Here is a 22,126-nt window from a genome sequence, read left to right as displayed (position 1 = left end):
GATCTCTGTGAGTTCAAGGCCAGCCTGGGCTACAGGGTGAGTTCCAGGAAAGATGCAAAGCTACACAGAGAAACCCTGTCTCAAACAAACAAACAAACAAACAAAACAAGGAGGAGGAGGAGGAGGAGGAGAAGGAGAGCTACTCAGCATGGAAGAAGCTACCAGCTTAGTCCCTGTTTGGTTTCTTTTTATTGTCAAGGAAATTGCGTGGTATCTTCAGCACTTAGGTATTTTAAACTACTTCTGATGGGCAACCAAGTGTAATGTCCAGAACTAGTATTGGTTTCAGGGTTTTGGCAGTTTCTGTGACCCAAAGTTCATAACAATACATCTTGAACCTGTGATTAGGGCTTTTGATTAACAACCCTTAGCCAGCAGCAGCAGCAGCAGCAGCAGCAGCAGCAGCAGTAGCAGCAACAGCAGCAACAGCAGCAGCATTCAGTCATGCAGGATATCATATCACCTGTCAACTGTTTTGTTTTTTTAACTTATGTTCTTTAATTGGCCTATAATGTAATGAACTTTAATATGACTTTTTCACATAATCTTGCTTTGATTAATTCTCCCCCATTTTCATTTCTACCTCATGCCAAACTCCATCACTATTTAAGCCTTGCTTTCCCCAGTAAGCCCTCCTATGTACGTTCATATCACAGATGTTTTACTGTCTCATTATTTTAATGCATCTACACCCTTGTGGCCCTTCTAGAGTATTAGTGATGACTTCTTCTTTTAGCAATAGGATGTTGTGGTGATGTACTGTGTCCCATAATATACTGTGTCCCCCAATAAAATTTATCTGAGGACCAGAAGTAAAAGCCAGCCACTATAAGTAAACATGGATGTCAGGCAAAATAGTAGCACATGCCTTTAATCCTATCACTTGGGAGTCAGGGATATGTCTGGATTACTGTGAGTTCAAGGCCACACTTGAGGCAGGCATAGTGATACATGCCTTTAATCTCAGCTCTAGGCATAGAGGTCTGGAGTTCTGTACTGACAGAGAGGAAGTGCCAGAGCTGGCTAGAAAGAAGAAGTGATGTAGCTGGGCTGAGAGAACAAATGAGAGAATAGAACAGCAAGGCATATAGGTGTGGGTAGACAGGAAATAGCTCTTTTTGGAAACTGAGGTGTCCGGTGAGGTGAGGTTAGCTTGTGGCTTTTCCCTATCCCTCTGATCTCTCTCGGGCTTTAACCCCAAATTCTGGCTCCATGTTTTTTATTTAATAAGACCTTTTAGCAATTTGTCTACAGGACATCACCTGGTACAGACCCTTGTAGGCCTTCTCCATGTAGCAGGAATCCTAAAGGTTCTTATTAATAAAATCAAACCTGAGGCAAGTTATTGGGGTCCATGCTGGTAGATCAGAGAGACAGAACAAGCCACAGCTATCTCACCTTGCCAATTCCTTAGCTGGTCCTGTTTCCTCAGACTGGAAACTTCTGTGTCCTCATCCCAATGAATCTCAGCTGAACTGTGTTGCTCCAAAGCCTGAAAGCTTAACCAGCTAAAATCTTAACCAGCCAAATGCCTCTAGTTTCTGGCCCTCACGCCTTATATATCTTTTTGCTTTCTACCACCACTCCCTGGGATTAAAGGCTGGCTTTCTGGGATTAAAGGCATGTCACCATGCTTGTCTATTTCCAATGTGGCCTTGAACTCACAGAGATCCAGAGGGATTTCTATCTCTGGAATGCTAGGATTAAAGGTGTGTGCTATCACTGCCTATCCTAAGTATCTAATGGCTTTTCTGTTCTCTGACCCCAGATAAGTTTATTAAGGTACACAATATTTTGGGGAACACAATACCACCACATCTCCATGCTGCTACAGTCTCTGTAACGTCACACAGCTTTGCTAATGTTGATTTAGAAGGCCTTGTTTTCCTTGAGGCAGGGGGAGGGACTTGGACCTGCCTCTACTGAATGTACCAGGCTCTGCTGACTCCCCATGAGAAGCCTTACCTTCTTGTAGAAGGGAATGGGGAGGTAGGTTTGGGAGGAAGGCTGAAGGGGAGGGAGGAGGAAAGAGAGGAATCTGTGATTGGTATGTAAAAATCAATTAAAAAAATTTCTTAAAAAAGAAAGAAGGCCTTGTTTTCTTGGGATCCTCCATCCCCTGTGATTATTACACTCCTTCTGCCTTCTCTTCTGCAGAGGTGCCTGAGCCCTGAGGAGAGGGATTTGATGGAGGCATCCCACATAGGGCTGAGTGTTCCATGGTTTCTCATTCTCGGGATATTATCTGGCTCTGAGTCTCTGTATTTGTTCTTATCTGCTACAGGAGAAAACTTCTCTGATACTGGCTGAGCAAGTATAGCAGAATAAGTATAGCATAATGTCATTAGAATCAATTTCTTGCTTTGATCCCTGAATAGAACAGTAGTACTTGATTTTTACCCCAGGCCTCCAGGCTATCTAGTCTCAGGTATGTGGTCATCCAGCCAAAGCTGGATATGGGTTTCATCTCGTGGAGTGAGCTTTAAGTTGAATCCAATATTGGTTGGTTACTCAAACAAGCTTTGGGCCATCATTGTACTAACATATCTTGCAGGCAGGACACCACTGAGGATCAAATGTTTGTAGCTGGCTTTGTATCTATATTCTCTTTCATTGGCATACAGAGTGCCTTCTGGTACCAAGAACATCATCCCCTAGGGATAAGGTTCTAGGAAGTCACCAGCTCAACTTCTCCTTGCTCAATGAGTTGTGTGTTGGTTTCAGCAATAGGGCCTTGCCATCGGTTTGGGGAGAGCAACTTATAGTCATGACAACAGACTATGTCCTTTAGGAGTTTCCATGGGACCTGCTTTGGCCAACTCATTTTCTTGATAGTACTCATTCTCACTAGGGTGACAAAGAATCTCAAGGTAGTTTTAATTTGTATTACATTGTTGTCTAATAATGTCAAATAATATTTAAATGTATGTATTAGGCATTTGCATTTCTTCTTTTAGAGATTGTCTCCTTTTTTTTAACAATGTGTTTGACCATGTTTTGTTCTGCTCTTCCAAACCTTGCCAGACTTTTCCTACATCCCTATCCACCTACATTCTTTCTCTCACTGTCTCTATTAAAATAAGTAAACAAATAAACAAAACAAAAAACATAAAGAAAATAACATAACACAAGAAATACAAGCAAACAAATAAAAGACATGGATTACATTCTGTGTTCACCAGCTACTCCCAGGCATGGGATGTGCAGTGATGTATGGTTAATGTACCCAGTGACACTCCATTGCAGAAAACCCATTTTTCCTTTGCTATTAGGTATAAATATCTGTTCAGATCCAAGTTCTATTTTTGATTATTTGTTTTCTCTGCTTTTTTTTTTTTTTTTTTTTTTTTAGTTTTTTTTTAGTTTTTTGAGACAGAGTTTCTCTGTGTAGCTTTGTGTCTTTCCTGGAACTCACTCTGTAGACCAGGCTGGCCTCAAACTCATAAAGATTCACCTGCCTCTGCCTCCCAAGTGCTGAGATTAAAGGCATGTGCCACCACCGCCCAGCTTGTTTTCTCTTTTTTTTTTTTTTAGCACTTAAAGATACAGCAATATTCATTCACTCTACTTACAATAGCTGGAAAATGGAAACAATCTAAATGTCCTTCAATACATAAATGGATAATGAAACTGTGCTATATGTACAATGGCGTACTATACAGCTATAAAAAATGAAATCAAGGAATTTGTAGGTAAATAGATAGAACTAATAAATATTATTTAGTGAGATAACCCCGACCAACAAATGCCAAATGGTCTCTCTTATCTATAGTTCCAAGTGCCAAATATTCAGATGAAAGTTTAGAACCTGCAGTAACCATATAAACAATGAAAGTAAAATAGGGCCATACAGGGAAGTTAAAGAGCAGACTGGTAGAATATAGAAGGTAATAAGATAGGTATCGGGAAAATGGGGCGTTTTTTAATTAAGGTAGGAAAGGGAAGCCACTACAGAAGGAGAGGGAGGGATGTAAGGAGGAAGGACAAATAACACAAAGAATATAATGAAGTTTCAAGGAATCATAATGTTTTAATTTTTTTTAATTGTGTGTTATCTGAAATAAGTTATATCACTTGAACTGACAATATTTCCAGGAGCTGCAGACCATCTAACAAAACTCCTAGTCCCAGGCATGAGAAAACCCCATACAAGTTGCTGGTCATGACAGTCAAAATGAGCTCCAAAACAGTATGTGCTATTGCTTTTGCACTTGGTTGCATCACAGTAGTGGAAGGTAAGTCCTTATTGCTAAAGTTGCAATGCACTTCAGACACAAGATTAAGAAGTTTTGAACTAGAGCTTACCTGAAATCCTCCTTCCTGTGATGTGGCTTCCATCATACCAAAAGCTGTTACATAATCTGCCAAGAGAGGGAAGCAATCAATAGACTCATCTACTGGTGATGCCTATGAACTTCATTATCACCATGGCAAGATATCTCTTAAGATGCAACAATAAAACTCATATCTTGGCGATAACCAAGAGTGATGTAATTGAATTTAAGGCCCACTCACCTGGAAGGAAATTATGCCAGGTACTAGAAAGCTAGCCAATTACACAGGGTCGGTGAGGTCATGGGTCTTAGAAGAGAACCTACTACTATTGTCTCATTATTCTTACCCTTATCTCTTTATTACCCTTGTCTCATTATTCTTACCACATTACCCTTATCTCTACCACATTACCCACAAAAAAATGATAGGCAGAAGTATCAAAGAAGCTTACAATGGCAGTAGTCAGGGACTATTATAGAAAACCATATTTGGCATAATGCAAAAATAATCATGGGGATCCCAAACCTAGTGGATAAATCTGTAAACCCACAACTCCTGCACCCAAGTCTCAGGGAACATCACAGAAAAGGAAGTGAAATAATTGTAAGATCCAAAGGACCAGAAAGTCTGCAGTGAGATCGTGTCTCCTAGAAATGACAGGGGGCTGTACATATGATACATCAAGAATGCAGCTGCCTGAACAAGACCCAAACAATTACAATACTAATAGACATGCTAACACAAAAAGGGAGAAATCTTGTGTGATCCCATCACTCAACAAAGAACTAGAGGCAGCTAACGGATGCTGAGGGGCAGAATTAGACTCTCCCAGGATAAGCCCCTAAATGTTTATACAATACACAGTGGTTATGAAATCACTTATACAAATGAAACACCAAGTCAGTTCAGCAAGTTGTATTTATATATTTATTCATGTGTGTTTATATAGTAATAATAATAATGAAAGAAAAAGAGGCCATTGGTTTAAGAAAGAGAGTAAGATGGGGAATATTATAAGGGTTTGTAGCTGGAGAGCTTTTCTCTCCGGGTCCCACCAAGTCCTGCCAGTCCCAGAGCCCACTCATAAAATAAACACACAGACGCTTACATTATTTAAACTGCTTGGCCATTAGTTCAGACCTATCATTGTCTAGCTCTTACTCTTATCTTTAGCCCGTTTCTATTCATCTATACTTGGCCACTTGGCTCGTGGCTTACTGGTACCTTACATATTCCTTGTCCTGGCGGCGGCTCCAGGCAGTCTCCCTCTCTGCCTTCCTGTTTCCTCAATTCTCCTCTCTGTTAGTCCTGCCTATACTTCCTGTCTGGCTACCGGTCAATCAGTGTTTATTTATACAGAGAGATATCCACAGCAAGGGTTGGAGAGACGCTGGAGGAATTTTAGGCAGAGAAAGGAAGGGGGAAGTGATGTACTTATAGTTTAATAAAAATTTTAAATGTCCATAAATAGTTAAGAAAAGTAAAATACTACTACTACTAATAATAATAATAATAATAAACCAAAAAAATGAGAAGGGGAGTCAGATTGTTCACAGGAGCCAAATTCGGGCCTTTAAAATGTATCAAAAATATTGAAAAATCTTAAGTATATCTCAGCCAGTGAAAGTATTTTTTTTTTGTTTTTGTTGGTTTGTTTGTTTGCTTGCTTCTGTAGCTTGCACTATGAAACTGATAGATTTATTTAAAAATGTGCTTCTTTTATTTTGCATGCTGTCTGTTATCCCTTTGAATTCTTCTGATGGGATACAGCAATTCTCTATATCTCCCAAGGTAATGAGACTCTGCTTTAAGCCTTGGGGAGATCATTATTAGTGAAATAAATGTTTATCTGTTGTTACCATGTGCCATTTAGCACACACAGGGTTTTGTTCAGAAGAGTGATGTGAGCAGACATTTCACAGGCACACCACTCTTCCATCACCTAGTGAGAAGATATAAATTAAATAAGATCATTATTTATTGTATGGTTTAAAGAAACTGAAAAAACTACTGAAAACATAAGAAACATGAACACATAAGCTCTTGTAACCTCGTCAACTATGAATGAAGATGCTAAACCTGAAAGTCTCACTTTGGTTATTCAAATATTTGATTTACCACACTTTCATGCTAAGTGTAGTCTTGGAATCTCAGGCAAGGATGAGTTTCTGAATACTTCTTCCATGTGCTTTCTGTGTTAGTGGGTCATGAACAAGTTGTAAAAACTGACCTGCAACAGACATACAAATGTAGGGTCTTGATTCCTGTGTTCAGCTACACAAGGCTTCAGTACAGCCTATGTTAAATCAGTTTCCCTTTGATTCTTTGCATCACATATTAGCAGTTTAAATTTAATTTGGTTTAATGGAAATTTATTCTCTGATTTATGTGAATCAAAGATCTTAAACTGACTGCTTCAATCCTTACTTTATAAAGGGCTCCAAGATGTCCTTTACCATTTCTCTGTCTTCAAGGATGACCTTGACGTTCTTTTCAAAATCATTTAACCTTAACAAAATATATTTAAGTGACAAGGACTGAGGTGAAGTAATGAAAGCATACTAATACATACTATGCATATGCTACTTTGCTCATAGCACAGAAGTTACATAAGGTATTTTATTTACATTAACAGCTCTGTTCCAAAACCTTCCTTAAGATACTTCATAGTATCATGAAAACTTTAACAAAATAAAATGTAGACTTTATAATTCATGATTTGTATTTTAAAATGCTCTGTGCACTGCATGTTTTCTGAAATTTGTTCTTTGTTATTTCTTTCAGATTGCTTCATTGACACACAGAAAAATGTTTGTATTTTTCTATTTTAAGCATACTTTGAGGCAATATCACATATTTCTGATACCTGAATATCTTTTGTATTTATTTTCCAAAAAAAAAATGTGTTGAATTACATTAAAATAAACCCCACTGATTAATTTGCTTCAAATAAGGGACGAAAATAAAGTCTACAGTGCAAGTAATTTACCACTCAAAATCTTTACTTTTAGTAGTTCTGAAGATCCATGTATAAAGGGCGAAATAAAAATTTGAAAAGAAACCATAAATCCATGCAGGTTCCTCAAAGCCTCTATTCTTCCACTCAGGAAATGAGGGTGATAATCATAACTCTTGGGATGTCACAACTACTTCAACTGTCCATACACTGTTTTGATGGGGAAAAAATGGATAAAGCAATGGCTGGAAAAGAGCAAATGGGCTCTGGCATATGGAATACCAAATTATGAACTATGTTTTACTTGATTCATGTACATAATATCCTAAAAAATACCCTCCTTTACCTGATGATGCAAAAGGGGAATCATTAATATTAAATTAGGTTAGCATCAAGATTAACATATAAGCAAAATATGTACCCATTTGCTAAGTATATTATTTTGTTTCTATTACATCTCAAGATAGGTATTTCAGCTGATGAGAGTTTTTAAGTTATTCAAGAATCACTAAATTTTGGAAATTATTTGTATATCTTTTTTTGATCATTACTATTCTGAAGCACCAAAATATTTCACAGCTGCTATGACAACCAAGGAGTTGCTGCCTTTAGATTCTTGTTCCAATCCCTGAAGAGTTTTCAGTCATATGTAGGAATAATTGTGTTACATCCTTTTAATTGTGGTCTAGTCAGATAGGTGGTCATAGAGATAAAAACAGCAGAAACTAACATTTTGTGAAATATGAAATAAAGTCTTGAACAATGAAATCATATATGAAAATTAAAGTAAAATTGTATAGTGTACAAAATAAATTTATAAGACATATTAAATTTAATTCATAATCTAAGATGCAACTCAAAATTTAAGAAGTCGTATTATAATTTTAAGATAAACACAAGCATGAGTAAATAGTGTTTTTATAATTATGATAGTCATTAGAGTTTAAAGCACATGAAACAGGCATTTATTATAAACTGTTTCCACATGAGACAAATATTTTAGAAAGTAAACTTTAAACAGTTTCATATTGCATTGCAGAGAGGAGTAACCTGTGGCATTTGAAGCTATTTTGAGTAGCTTTTATAGTGAGCCTTCAAATCATAGCACATAAAAAAGTTATGGCACAGTCAAGGACAGCGCAATTCTCTTGGCATCCTCATAAAGGGAGCAGAAAGGCAGCCTCTTTGTTGGACACTTACGCTGTGTACAAGCAGGAGAGAAAATGAAGAGAGAAAAAAAATTAAAACCCAACAAAGCTTTGCTGAGCTTTGGATTCTAGGGTCAATGACTCTTTTTTTTTTTTTCCATATAGCACTCTGATTTGAGACCTGCCAGATTTCTAAACATTAAGAAATGTCTCGTTCACTGACATGCTGTAAATATTCTGCAGAGGCACTTCCTTGAAGGTGAGATGAAACCAGAAAGGCATTTTCTTTTGCCGAGCTCGTCCTGTGGTAGCGCCAGCCCTAAGCCACAAGGAAAGGGAAATCAGGCCCCTCCCCTACAAACTGACTGAAGTTTCTACTGAGCAAAGAAGTGAAAACATATTTCATTAACTCTATTTTAAAGAGAGTATGTGAAAGCTACCCCCTGGCCACTTTGTTTCCTGAGTTCCTGCAGTTTGCCTCTCTCATAAGTATTTGTGAAAATTAAAAGATATATAAGGAACGATTGGATAACAAATTGGTTTATAAAAAATCACAACTATTCCTTTTCTGACAGTCTTACCTCATCTATAAGCTATTAAAAGTTATATTCTTTTTTCTATTATTAATTTTTGGTAATTTCATACAATATATTTTATCTTCTTCCCCTTCCTTAGCTCCTCCCAAATCCTTTTCTACCTCCCTACACACCCAATTTTGTCTTCTTTTTCTTTCTTTCTTCCTTCCTTCCTTCCTTCCTTCCTTCCTTCCTTCCTTTCTTCTTCTTCTTCTTCTTCTTCTTCTTCTTCTTCTTCTTCTTCTTCTTCTTCTTCTTTTCTCTCTCTCTCTCTCTCTCTCTCTCTCTCTCTCTCTCTCTCTCTCTCAAAATCAAGGAAATTACATATTCCAAACACTACAGGACAGATGTGCATATGTGCTCACAGCAGTAGGGACACCATGTACAAGCTCAAAGCAGACAAGATCATCCCAGTACAGAGAAGAGGAAGTGGGAAAAATGTCCCACCCATAGCCAAGAAGTTACTTGTGACTGATAGCTGCTAAGAGAGGAAAAATCAATTTTCACCAGTGGATGGACACTGGATAGACCACACTCCAGAGAAGGATCTATGCACAGCAGCATGCTCAGGCAGTGGTGATGTTAGTTTTTTGTTTGTTTGTTTGTTTAAATAAACTTCTAGGATTATGAGCCTTAAGAATTTTAAGTAGTTTAAAAAATAATGTACATGTTAAAACAAATTTAAAATGTGTGTCTTTGACGAGTAGGAATGAGGGAAACAGTGAATTACCCAAGATGAGCTTATAAATTTTAAAATGCATTGCTAACCTTAACTAAATCTATAAATAATAAAAAAAGAACCATGTTGACTCTTTGGATAGATGTTTTTGTTTCTCTTTGTTGTTGTTGTTTTTTTTTTTTCCTCAATATTGCTTTCTTACTATGCTGCTACTTCAGCTGGAGGAAGTAAATATCCTCTCTCCTCAGACCCGACTCAATATCCAAGCACTTGGCCCCTCATTCACTGATAAAGGCTCTGTTCCCTTCCTGTCAGCATGGCTCACACTACTCCCTTGCTTTGCTTTCTACTCCCTACCTCCTTAGTTTGACTTTCTTATTCCTACTGGAGAAAATAGAAGAGAATTAGATATGTGTTGTTTTTAACTACGTCTCTATTGTTCTGTTTACCAGTAAAGACTGAGGAGTCAGATGTTGGGATGAATATCTGTAGCTCAGAGTGGTCAAGCTGCACTAGCTGACCTTCCTTTTGACTGGAGACCCAATAAGATAGTGTCTTTCCAGCGGTCCCAAACCAAAATAGTTCACAAAACACTAAGTCCCTCCCTTCTCCTTTCTATGCATCTCTCTCTTCGTATTCCTCAAATAACTTAAAGGGGAAAAGACTTATTTTTGCTCAGGGTTTCAGAAATTTGAGAACATGGGCACCTGCTCAGTTCGTTGAATTGTTTTCAGGCACTTGGCAATGTAAACCCATCACAATTGAAGGTCATGGGACAGGATGGTTGATCACCTGGTAGATGTCAGGAAACAAAGAAACAGACAGGAAAAGGTCAGTAACATGATCTACCTCCTAAATCACATTACCAAGTGACCTGTTCTTCAACCTGAGCCCAATCTCCTAATTCTAATTCAATATGAATTTATCAATTGATTAATCCACTCATGACAACTCTGTGATCCACCATATCTTCAGAGTAGTATTAGAAAAATACTAATCCCTCTGCCTTGGAACATATAAAGAGAGGTACTTCACATCTAATATACCAAATCACCTGTGAAAACTGATTCATCAATAAAATAATCTTGTTAGTAAATTCATCATCTTTCCTTAAATTTTGTGTTCCAACACATTCTGAGCAAAATGCAAACAGTAGGGCTGAATAATTATGAATTATGTGCACCTATATGTTTTCAGTTCAGGGGTGGACTGGCTAAAGGAAAATATATCAAAATATAAGTTAATCATGTATTTTGGTTATATAAATGATTTTGACCTATTACCATAAGAGAAAAGTAAAAGTAAATAAAATGTAACAAATAGGAAAACTGTAAAAACAGTAGATGTATAACAATAAGTAATGATGATTTCAGAGTTTTTGCTACATAGTCACTCTCATTCTCTCAACTGTCTACTGACATGCAGAATAAAAATTGATATTCCACACCCATAGTAGACTTTTTGTCATGTGGCAAATAATCTGAATGAACACAATGAAGAAAGGACTTCTTTTTACTTGCAGTTTCAGAAATTAGAGGAGACAGTTGGCTGGTCATACATACTCACTATAAAATCCAGAAACTTATTTTTCTTATCCTCAAAGGATTCCTGCCATCACTCTTCCTTAAACATGCACATTGTTCCTTTAGATTTTATAGGTTTCTCTGTGTAAGGGGCCAAGTTAGAAGAGTATGTTTTTCCTTTCATATCTGGACTAGACTTTACTGACAGCATGGAAAACACCAGTGTCCAGGGAGAAGTCAGTGCTCCACATTCATCTCAGGGGAATAAGTTGCATTAAATTTCATGTAGCCTATGTGTGGTGATATATTGTGTGCCCTAATAAACTTGACTTGAAGATCAGAGAACAGAACAAACCACTAGATTAAACTTAGAGGCCAGGTAGTGGTGGCACATACCTTTAATCTTAGCACTTGGGAGGCAGAGATTTGTCTGTATCTCTATGAGTTCAAAGCCATACTGCACTATATAAGATTGACTCAGTCTAGGAAAGAAAACAGAGTCAGGCAGTGGTATTACACACCTTTAATCCCAGCACTTGAGATCTCACACCTTTGCTTGGAAAGCACAAATGCCTTTAATCCCAGGAAGTGATGGCTGGTCGGAGAAAGGCATATAATGTGTGAGGAGACAGAAACTAGAGACTTTTTCAGACTGAGGAGTTGGTGAGGTAAGAGATGGTTACTGTGATTTGTTGCTTTGTCTCTCTGATCTTTCAGCATTTACTCCAATATCTGGCACTGGTTTATTTTATTAAAAGACCATTTAGCAATTCCTGTTACACCTATGTGCCTCTCCACAGAAGTCTTTTTGAACACTCCTTATTTCACCACCCTCCAACAGCCAGATGCATATAACAGGGTCTGGAATGGAAACTGGTTCTTCCTAGCTAGTCTTTGATGGTCTCTGTTTGTCATACACACGGATTTGACATGCCAAGAATTGAAGCACTGACCATGAAACAGTGATATCTCTTCTGGAGTGCTGTGTCACAGTCTCTTGGTGCAAGGACCACCAAAACAGGTTTAATAAATTTGAGAGTGGGATAGAGAATAGGAACGATGAAGGAATAAAAACCAGGAATTACCTCCATTGCTCAACTCTTTCAAAGTAATCATTTTATACTTGATGGTTTTGAAACAACATATTTGACCTGCCCCTCTTGAGAGTTACTTAAGCAGAAAAGAATAACCTTACTAAAGCATTAAATCTGAATCTTGAGTTTTCTCCCTCAAAAATATGTTCAACCAACATGCCTACACCAGGACCAAATTGTCATTGGCTTCTGTGTTACATATTGTTTATGAATTTCTGTGAGTAGATCTGTAATAAGCAAAAAAGTATGTTATGATTGTTATATATGTTAATATCTAAGAGACTATCATATTTATCTCTCAACTCTTCTATTACAACAGCATTCCATAAGGCATATATTTAGGATACTAAACTCTTAAAAGTATAGCTAAAAACAGGGCTTCACAGACTATTTGGAATGATGATAAATGGTTCTTCTGTAACTCTAATGATGATTTCCCCCATGTTCTATAGTTATGGAAATAAACCAGAGAATTTGGGATAAAGCACCATAGATACAAGTCCTGGGTCCTGAGATGATGAATAAGTTCTTTTAACAATTAATTGATATTTCACTGTGATATATAAAAATTGGGTAGGCAGACTAAGAATCAATTTTAAATGAATAAGATGTGACTAGGATTGAGCCCCCACTTTACAATCTATATACACACATATATGTATAATTAAACATATTAAATAATTAAATGTACACACGTATGTGTGCATGTGTGTGTATGTGTCTCTGCGTGTAGATGCACATGCCACAGCACATGCATGGAGCTCAGAGCACTCTGTATGGAATTGGTTTTCTCCTTCCACCTTGTGGGTCATGAGGATCAGTCTCAGGGTAGCAGGGACAAGCTCCTGTAGCACACTGAGCCATCTTGCCAGTTCGAGTCTCCACTTTCTGTTAACCGTGTGGGTGGTGTTCATTCTTGTCCCAGCGCCTGCTTTCTGCACGGGGGCCCACTTCCTTTCTAATCCTCACCATAAGGCTGAGGTCAGTTCAGAGATAGGGTAAAGCTGACAATGATCAAAGCCAAGTGCTTCCCGGTTTCTTTGATAAGCCATGTCAGAAATAGCCTTGAATCTAAATGGCACATCAAAGTGGCATGCCAAATCTCTAGGGGCATAGAAATGATTCTGTCAAAGAAGTCGTGTAGGTCAAAGGGATCCTATCAAAATGTCATATACACATCAAACTCCACAAAACCCAATCACTTAGAAGACCTAGACTTCTTAAGATGAATGAGGATTTAAAATGGCACTGAATGGGACCAGAGGAAAAATATGGAGTGTATAGATACTGTGGGAGAGAGAAAGGTAGAAGATTGTAAAGAAGCAGAAGAGTCACTTAAACACTTTGTTTGGCTACAACTGACAGGGAATCAACTATAAATATGTCTAAGTATCCCGTTTATCACAATGTCTGCCCCAGCCCTTACAAACAGCCATATTAGTCACTAGCTAGGATGGCAAGGCTATTCCAACTCTCTTGATATGTGGCTTCCCCCCAAAGGAGCAACTCAAATGCATATCAAGCAGAGGTAAAGCACTTAGCAAGGAAGAAATGTAATACAAATTTCTGTTAAAGATGAAATCTCACCTTAGGAAAGTCTTAATGGCCACAGGGATAATTTAATTTTTCAAATAATAATATTTTTTCCAGGTGGTTCAATTTGAAACAAGGATAACCAAGGGCATGTTTGTCTTCCAGAAACAAGATATGGTAGAGCAGTTAATGGCCCCTTTATTTATAATTCCAGTGTTCTAAAATTGGAAAAAATACTGACTTCTAGATAAGGGTTTAATTTTATCTTAATCACCCCCATTTACTCTGTGAGGGTTAAATGATGCTCAGAGAAACAAGATAGTATACGGCTTTGTGGGGATGGGGGCAGGGGAGAAGTGAACTTGTAGTACAATCATGATGTTTGTAACAAGTAATAGTTGGAATCTTTGCACGAGGAATGTTTCAAACATATTTCATTAACATCAACAGCAGGAACCCTTTATCAATACGTGAATGCAGTGCTGTGAAGTATGTAAGATACCACTGATTTTTAAAATTAGTAGTTTTTTGATACCTTCATCTTTAGTAGACTCTGCCTCCATCTTTCAGGAGCATCTAAGTCTCTTTCCCACACCACTAGTTGTAACATCCTTAAAATAGAATAGTAAGTAATTTCTGGTTTACACGTTAACTTTACATTTCCTATATTTTTTTCCCAATTCATTGATAGTACCTGCTCATTTTTGACATTGGTCCTGGATGTTCTGGGACAATAGCTTATTATCATTTATATATGAAGGAGAAGTACAGTCACTTTTCATGATGGAATGTATGTCATTTTCGCAGAGAAATAAGCCTGTACCATGACATCTAAGCTAAAGCACACTTGTGCTTATAGTAAATGAACAGAAATATGTATCTGTATAATAAAACTTGGAGAAAATGCTACCAACTCAAACAGATGACTTAGTTAATCTTGCTTAATTACTAGCAGAATAAAAATACAAGATCATTTTTATATTCATTTCTTAAATCTTCAGTCAACAGACAACACTTCTACAGGGAAAACATCCTGTTACTTATTTTAGAGCAAGATTATTGAGAAAGACACAGGAAAAAATTGTCTAATGGTCAACTCTTTTAATTAGAATACATGAGGCCTTGGACTCAAGCACAAGTCTAATAAAATAAAATAGAAAGAGAAAACAACAATGTCATTAATTACATTCTCTTTAAAAGGAGTTATATATTCTCTGTCACTTTTATAGTCCTCTATATTTTATTTGTTCTCATTTTTTTTCAGTCAAGATTTTTCATTTGGACAACAGATGCTGTGGTGGAAGGATAATATATATTCTTCATGAAAATAGGTGTGAAGAACATAAATAATGGATATATAGCTATTCAATAACCACTAGAGAAACAGATCTAGGAAACAATGAGAAAATAATCCCCTTCTATAACTCTCAAAAATATACATAAATAAAAAAATTCTTTTATATTGGCCTCAAATGAGACATTCACTATTAAATAAAATTATGGAATTTCATATTCTATATGTTTTTCTTTAGAAACAAGTCATTTTTTGTAATATTTAACTGAATAAGACAAGTTCATTAAGAAACACAAGGCATTTATGATGCTGAATTGAGTGTTCCTTATACTGAATAAGTTTGAAACATTGTGATAAAATCTGAAAGTAAATGATGCTCCAGAGAAAGGTCTTATCCCCAAACACCTATGCAATGCCCTCACAAATAAGACATATGTGAACATATATGTATAACCTCATATCTAGATGGGTACACCAATTCATAATATCTCACAAAGAGAATTTATACTGACACAAGAATACATCATAGAGCAATAAAGATACCCAAATGCAATGTTCTTCTGACAGAAAATGACTTAATTATCATCTGTTCTATTTTCTTTTCTTTCTTTTTTTTTTTTTTTTTTTTTTCGAGACAGGGTTTCTCTTGGGTAGCTTTGCACCTTTCCTGGAACTCACTTGGTAGCCCAGGCTGGCCTCGAACTCACAGAGATCCGCCTGCCTCTGCCTCCTGAGTGCTGGGATTAAAGGCGTGTGCCACCACCGCCCGGCCAAATCTGTTCTATTTTCTTATAAAAGCAAATTTCTGTTTATATCTATTATCACAACAGTACTTAAAATATTTTCCTAATCAAGTTAGAGTTGTTCATTATTAGAATTGTGTTTATGTTTGCATTTTTCACATGACCTTGCTCAGCTTACTCCGAATTTTATAGAAGTTATAAATGAACCCAGAAAGTTGTTCACTACCATTTGTATAGGAAACAGAAGGGCCATGATGAAATGGACAGTAGTGGAGATCACTCATCGCTACTCCAGAATTCTTACTCATTCAACATTCCCTCCTTGGTTCCAGACTCTAATTCATCAAATTTTGACATAATTTGGTAAGAATATAAGCTTTGATTCTTTAACATTTTGATTAATTAGTTATTGTAGATGTAACCAACCATCTTATTAAATAAGAAACACAGAACCAATGCAAAGAAGAAAGCCAAGAGGTCAGAGCTAAGAGCTAAAACCTTACCCTTCCTCCTGCGGTGGTCCTACCTCTCTGAAAGAGAGCTACTTCCTGTGTTAAAGTCTTTATATAGACTTTCTGTTCTGCCTTCTCATTGGTTGTAAACCCAACCACATGACTGCCTCATCACTGCCTGTCTGTATAGACCTCCAGGTCTTCTATGGTTGGTATTGAGATTAAAGGCATGTGTATCCAGTGCTGGCTGTATCCCTGAACATACAGAGACTTACCTAGCTCTGCCTACCAAGTGCTGGGATTACAATCGTATGCCACCACTGCCCAGCTTTCCTATGGCTTGCTAATAGCTCTGACCCCCGGGCAACTTTATTTATTAACATACAAATAACATTTTAATACAAATAAAATATCACCATAAGTTATGTAATTTATTCTAAGGATAGCAAGTGCAACAGTCTTATACCCTGTTCTATTCAACTTGATAAGTTTATTTTTTTAATTACTTTTTGAGATTAAAATAAAATTACACCATTTCCACTTCCCCCTTCTTTCTCCAACCCTCCCATGTACCCCACCTTTTTCTCTTTGAAGTTCATGGCCTCTTCTTTTCATTAATTGTTGTTACCTCTACATTTGCATCTGTATATATGTATATATTCCTAATATTTGGCCTTTAAGTTTACTTAGAACTTAAGATGCGGAGAAGAAAGTCTTGTAAACATTTTCTTATCCTGTTTATAGCTATGCTCCTGAAAGTGATGGTAATGATGGTTTCACAGATGCTTGGCTTATCGGATCATGAGACCTTGTCTCTTGAAAATTATCATGGGCCATAATGTAAAGTTTAAACTTCCAAAATGTAATAGTTTTTACATTTGACTTCAAACTAATACTGCACTTAATTCTATTGTGCACAAATGGAGCCAAAATAATATAGGGTATGCTTTCCTTCTTATATTAAGTTGGTGTTTTCATTTCTATAACCTTGGTTGTGAGCTGGAATTCAAAGTCAGAACCCTGGCCACAAAACCTATTCTCTTTCCACACAAATTTAAAGTATTTTTTTACCACAAAACTGTAGAAATTAAAATATCTTCTTATTGAGTGGGAATTTAAAATCTTGAGCTGGTAGCCATGATATCATAATGTTTAGTACTCTGCTATATTGGTGAGTGTGAGAGAGAGAGAGACAGATAGAGAGAGAGAAGAAAGAATGAAAAATATGGAATATGCTTTTAATTTTACCTGAGATAAGCCTTATCTGAGACAGATTTTAAGGCACCTGTTTCCTTTATTGGTTTAGCATCCAGGAGACACAGTTGATCAATTGCTGAGGGTATTTAACAGTAATGGATTTTATCTTAAAGTCTGGTTTTTGCAGAGTCCAGACCCTTTTGGGTCTGGGCATATAAAAACCTCTGGACTGTTACTGTTCCTTACCACCTGGGTATACTTGATGGTCCTTTGCCTCTGACTCTATGGTGATCCTGTAACAATTAGCTGAGTAGTTTATTAAGAGAGGGAACCAGGAAGGAAAAGCTTGTGGGGTGAAAACTCATTCTTCTGGGATTGGTGACAAGGCAGTGGATCCTGGTGTCCTCTGGAACTCGAGAGACAGCAGGGCCCTGTCTGTGTCACTGTGCATGAGGAGAAGAGGCATTGCTGACCAGTCTGGAGGGAGGCACATGGAGGGAGCAAACGAAACAAAAGCTCCTACCTTAGCTAGAACATCTCTTTCCATTGGGGCACAGGGCAGGTTGGCACAACTAAAAATGTGTGGGTGAGAGGGCTACCCCTAAAAATACAAGTAAGTGACAGGAAAAATGAAGGTGGGAGCCAGAGTTGGGCAGTGGTCTTTTGGAGTCAGAGATTTCTCAGGTTCATATTGCATGGCAAGGAGCATGTGGGCAGGAGAGAAAGGATCAAAAAAGGAGGGTTTAGAGCCTAGGTAACAAGCTTGGGGATAAAGTAACTCTTTTTATTTGCCCTTTCTCTGGCAGACATTAGACAATTCCTGTGAAATATCTGAGTCCAAGGAGCTACTAGGTGGCCATTTTTATTGTCATCTAAGGAATATTTAAGGCATTTCTCAGAGGAGTGAGACTAAGAGGAGGAAGCCATATGTCCCATGACTTCAGCAGAGAGAAAATATTTTTTAAAAAAACTGAAAAAAAACAAATGTGATCCAAGACCACAATCTTAGGCTTCCCTGAGATCAAGGAGGGATCGGTGGATCGGCACAAGTTACCCAACATTTCATCAAGAGAAGGGTAAAGGTCAGCATATTCAAGTCTCAGCACCAATGCTAGTTTTATGCAGTGCAACGTTGTTCATTAAGTGGCGCTATTTACCGAGGTACAACAAAACCCACTATAAGAGTCTATAGGAGAAGGAAGGGACAGGAAAGGATGTGCTTAGGCATATTTGGAAGACATGTACATAAGAGGGAGGAAGAAGAAGAAGTGGGGGGAAGAGTCTGTGACCCACGTTTTATGGATCCCCTGAACATGCGCATATGGGCTCACATAGCTACAACCTGCATGTACATAAATTGCACGATCATACTGCATGCAAATTACACGACCACACAGTGCACAGATTATGTAGGATGTAAGGCCCTGTGAGGACCAAGCCTCCTGCCTGGCTACTGGACAACATGTGTGCGGCCACGTAGTAACAGCAGGGGCAGGACAGGAAAACTTTGGACTACATATGGTGGGCCAACATGGGGCAGGAATTTCCACATAAGACCTAAAAAGGCTTAAAAAGGGACTCTAGACACACAAAAACAGAGTCAAGCACAGCTTCTTGGTAACTGTCTTTATTCTGGTAGGCTCTATTTGCTGGTGGAGAGCAGAGGCATGACTCCTTTAAGAGACTGCTTCATGGCTTGGTGGCATGGGCAAAAACAGGCAGTTCTTTTAAGAGGCCCTGCTGCCAAACACTTAAAAGGTGTATATAAGTGTCAGGCAGCGTGCTACTCAGTGGCAGCATGGACCCAGAAATATCCTAGAGTTGATACAGTAAACATGGCTCTCAGAGCTGGAAGTAAACATGCCACCAACATCTGATTAGACCTCTAAGGGAACCAAGTGGGAGGAGCCAGCATCAGCATGCCATGATTTAAGTTACACAATAGTTTGATGTTGTTTGCTCACACAGACAAGAAAACATTACAGATACATATGAATAAAGATGTAATAAAACCTCTGAACAGGCTATAGTCATATATATATATATATATATATATATATATATATATATTAAGAGAGAGAAGAGAAAGAGTATATACAGTTTTAGATTTAAAATACCTCATTTCTTCTATAATATTTTAAGGTCATTTTACCCTACTCTATATGTGTACATTAGAGAGCTACCATTAACACTGATTTCATTTCCTGTTTTGCTATCTGAAAGATCTGTGTCAGTTTGGGGTAGTTTCAAGTAAATATTTTCAATAAATGGCATTTTAAGTTTTTATTTATTCTTGAATGCCTCATAATCTTTGATTAATATAAAAAATTGTAAAGTATGTGATTTTTTTCCCACCTGCCCACAAAGTGTATGATTTTAAGCAGGGTGGATTTTTTTTGTTTGTTTGTTTGTTTTTGCTTAAAATGTTCCTGAGTTTCTTTGTAAGATGCACTCAGGTTACTTGACTGTCAGAAACCTCATGTTTCATGTGGTCTCCAGTCTATAGTTAATATTCTAAGCTATTAAAATGCTACTCTTTTTTTTCTTTTATTTTATTTTACAATAATATTCAGTTCTACATATCAGCCACGGATTCCCTTGTTCTCCCCCCTCCTGCCCCCCTGCCCTTCCCCCCAGCCCACCCCCCATTCCCACCTCCTCCATGGCAAAGCCTCCCCCAAGGACTGAAATCAACCTGGTAGACTCAGTCCAGGAAGGTCCAGTCCCCTCCTCCCAGATTGAGCCAAGCGTCCCTGCATAAGCCCCAGGTTTCAAACAGCCAACTCATGCAATGAGCCCAGGACCTGGTACCACTGCCTGGATGCCTCCCAAACAGATCAAGCCAATCAACTGTCTCACCTATTCAGAGGGCCTGATCCAGTTGGGGGTCCCTCAGCCTTTGGTTCATAGTTCATGTGTTTCCATTCGTTTGGCCATTTGTCCCTGTGCTTTATCCAACCTTGGTTTCAACAATTCTCCCTCATATAAACCCTTCTCTTTCTCACTAATTAGACTCCCGGAGCTCCACCTGGGGCCTAGCGGTGGATCTGTGCATCCAGATCCCTCAGTCATTGGATGGGGTTTCTGGCACGACTATTAGGGTGTTTGACCATCCCATCACCAGAGTAGTTCAGTTCCGGCTGTCTGTCGACCATTGCCAGCAGTCTATTGTGGGGGTTTCTTGTGGATTTCTGTGGGCCTCTTTAGCACTTTGTTTCTTCCTTTTCTCATGTGGTCTTCATTTACCATGGTCTCCTATTCCTTGTTCTCCCTCTCTGTTCTTGATCCAGCTGGGATCTCCTGCTCCCACAGGCTCACTTTTCCTTGACCCTCGCCCTTCATTACCCCCACTCATGTCCAGGTTGTTCATGTAGATCTCAGCCATTTCTCCGTCATTGGCCTGGGATTGCTACTCTTGCCAAGTAATTGCAGTGGTTCTTTTACTGCTCTTGTCTGTAAGCTATTAGCTGGACTGGATAACTTTTAATTAACATGAAATTGCTTAGAAATCTCAGAAAAATAGTTTCTTCATGTGGAGGGATGTGGCTGTACACACCACGCTGCTTTGGTCAACTACCCTTCCAATGGTTTGTGTAAAACAGTTTCAACTTTTCTATTTGATACTGATTTAGTGATTAAACCTATTTTTTAATCATCCCCAGCTTCCTCCTAGTATTTCTTTTTTTTTACACCTCATCTAACTTATTGCCTTGCATGTAACATGAGAAACAGATGCACATTGACTTCAATAGCTTGGAACTGGACTATATCTTTATGGCTCATGTCTTAAGGACTTGTCCCTAGCATGGCTCTGTGAGGTGAAAGCAGAATACCCAAGAGAGGGATCCCAGTTTGCAATCAGGCTATTGCACACAAAAGAGAAGACAACTATAGCCCCTCTTCCCTCTGTTTTTTCAAAGCCAGGCAGGAGATGAATACCTTAAATTTCACAATAATCTGATTTTTATACCTGTTGAAGAATATCATTTTAAGATGTGTTGCATTTGTTTATGCTGTGGAACATTTGCTTAATGATGCAGAGATGTGTTGCATTCTTTTATGTTGCATTTGTTTAATTCTGTGAAGATGTGTTTCTTTGCCTGTCTAAAACACCTGATTGGTCTAATGAAGAGCTGTATGTCCAATAACAAGGCAGGAGAAAGGATAAGTGGGGCTGGCAAGCAAAGAGAATAAATAGAAGAAATTTGGGGAGAGGGAGATCAAGGAGCAAGAGAAAGGAGGAGAGGAAGACTCCAGGGGCCAGCTACCCAGCTACACAGCAAGGCATGGAGAAAGAACTAAAGAAAGGTATACAAGAATAGAGTAAAGATAAAATCCCAGAGGCAAAAGATAGATGGAATGATTTCAGTTAAGCAAAGTTGGCTAGAAATAAGCCAACCTAAGGCTGGGCATTCATAAGAAAGAATAAGCCTCCATGTGATTTATTTGGGAGCTTGGTGACATGCCCCCAAAAAGCCAAAAGAGTAAAAATAGCATCTCTACATATCCATATACCTTTTAAAATACTGGCTTTGGTTTCATGACCAAATACTTTAACCTTAGTTTGTTCACTTTATATAGTATCCTCATATTTTTTAAAAGTTTATATCACATTTCTTTCATTGTCCTGAGAATTAAGAACAATTAATTTCTTTAA

This window comes from Peromyscus maniculatus, chromosome 6 (genome assembly GCF_049852395.1).
Source record: "Peromyscus maniculatus bairdii isolate BWxNUB_F1_BW_parent chromosome 6, HU_Pman_BW_mat_3.1, whole genome shotgun sequence".
In the NCBI taxonomy this organism is placed as follows: Eukaryota; Metazoa; Chordata; class Mammalia; order Rodentia; family Cricetidae; genus Peromyscus; species Peromyscus maniculatus.
Note: the sequence above shows the minus strand (reverse complement) of the source record.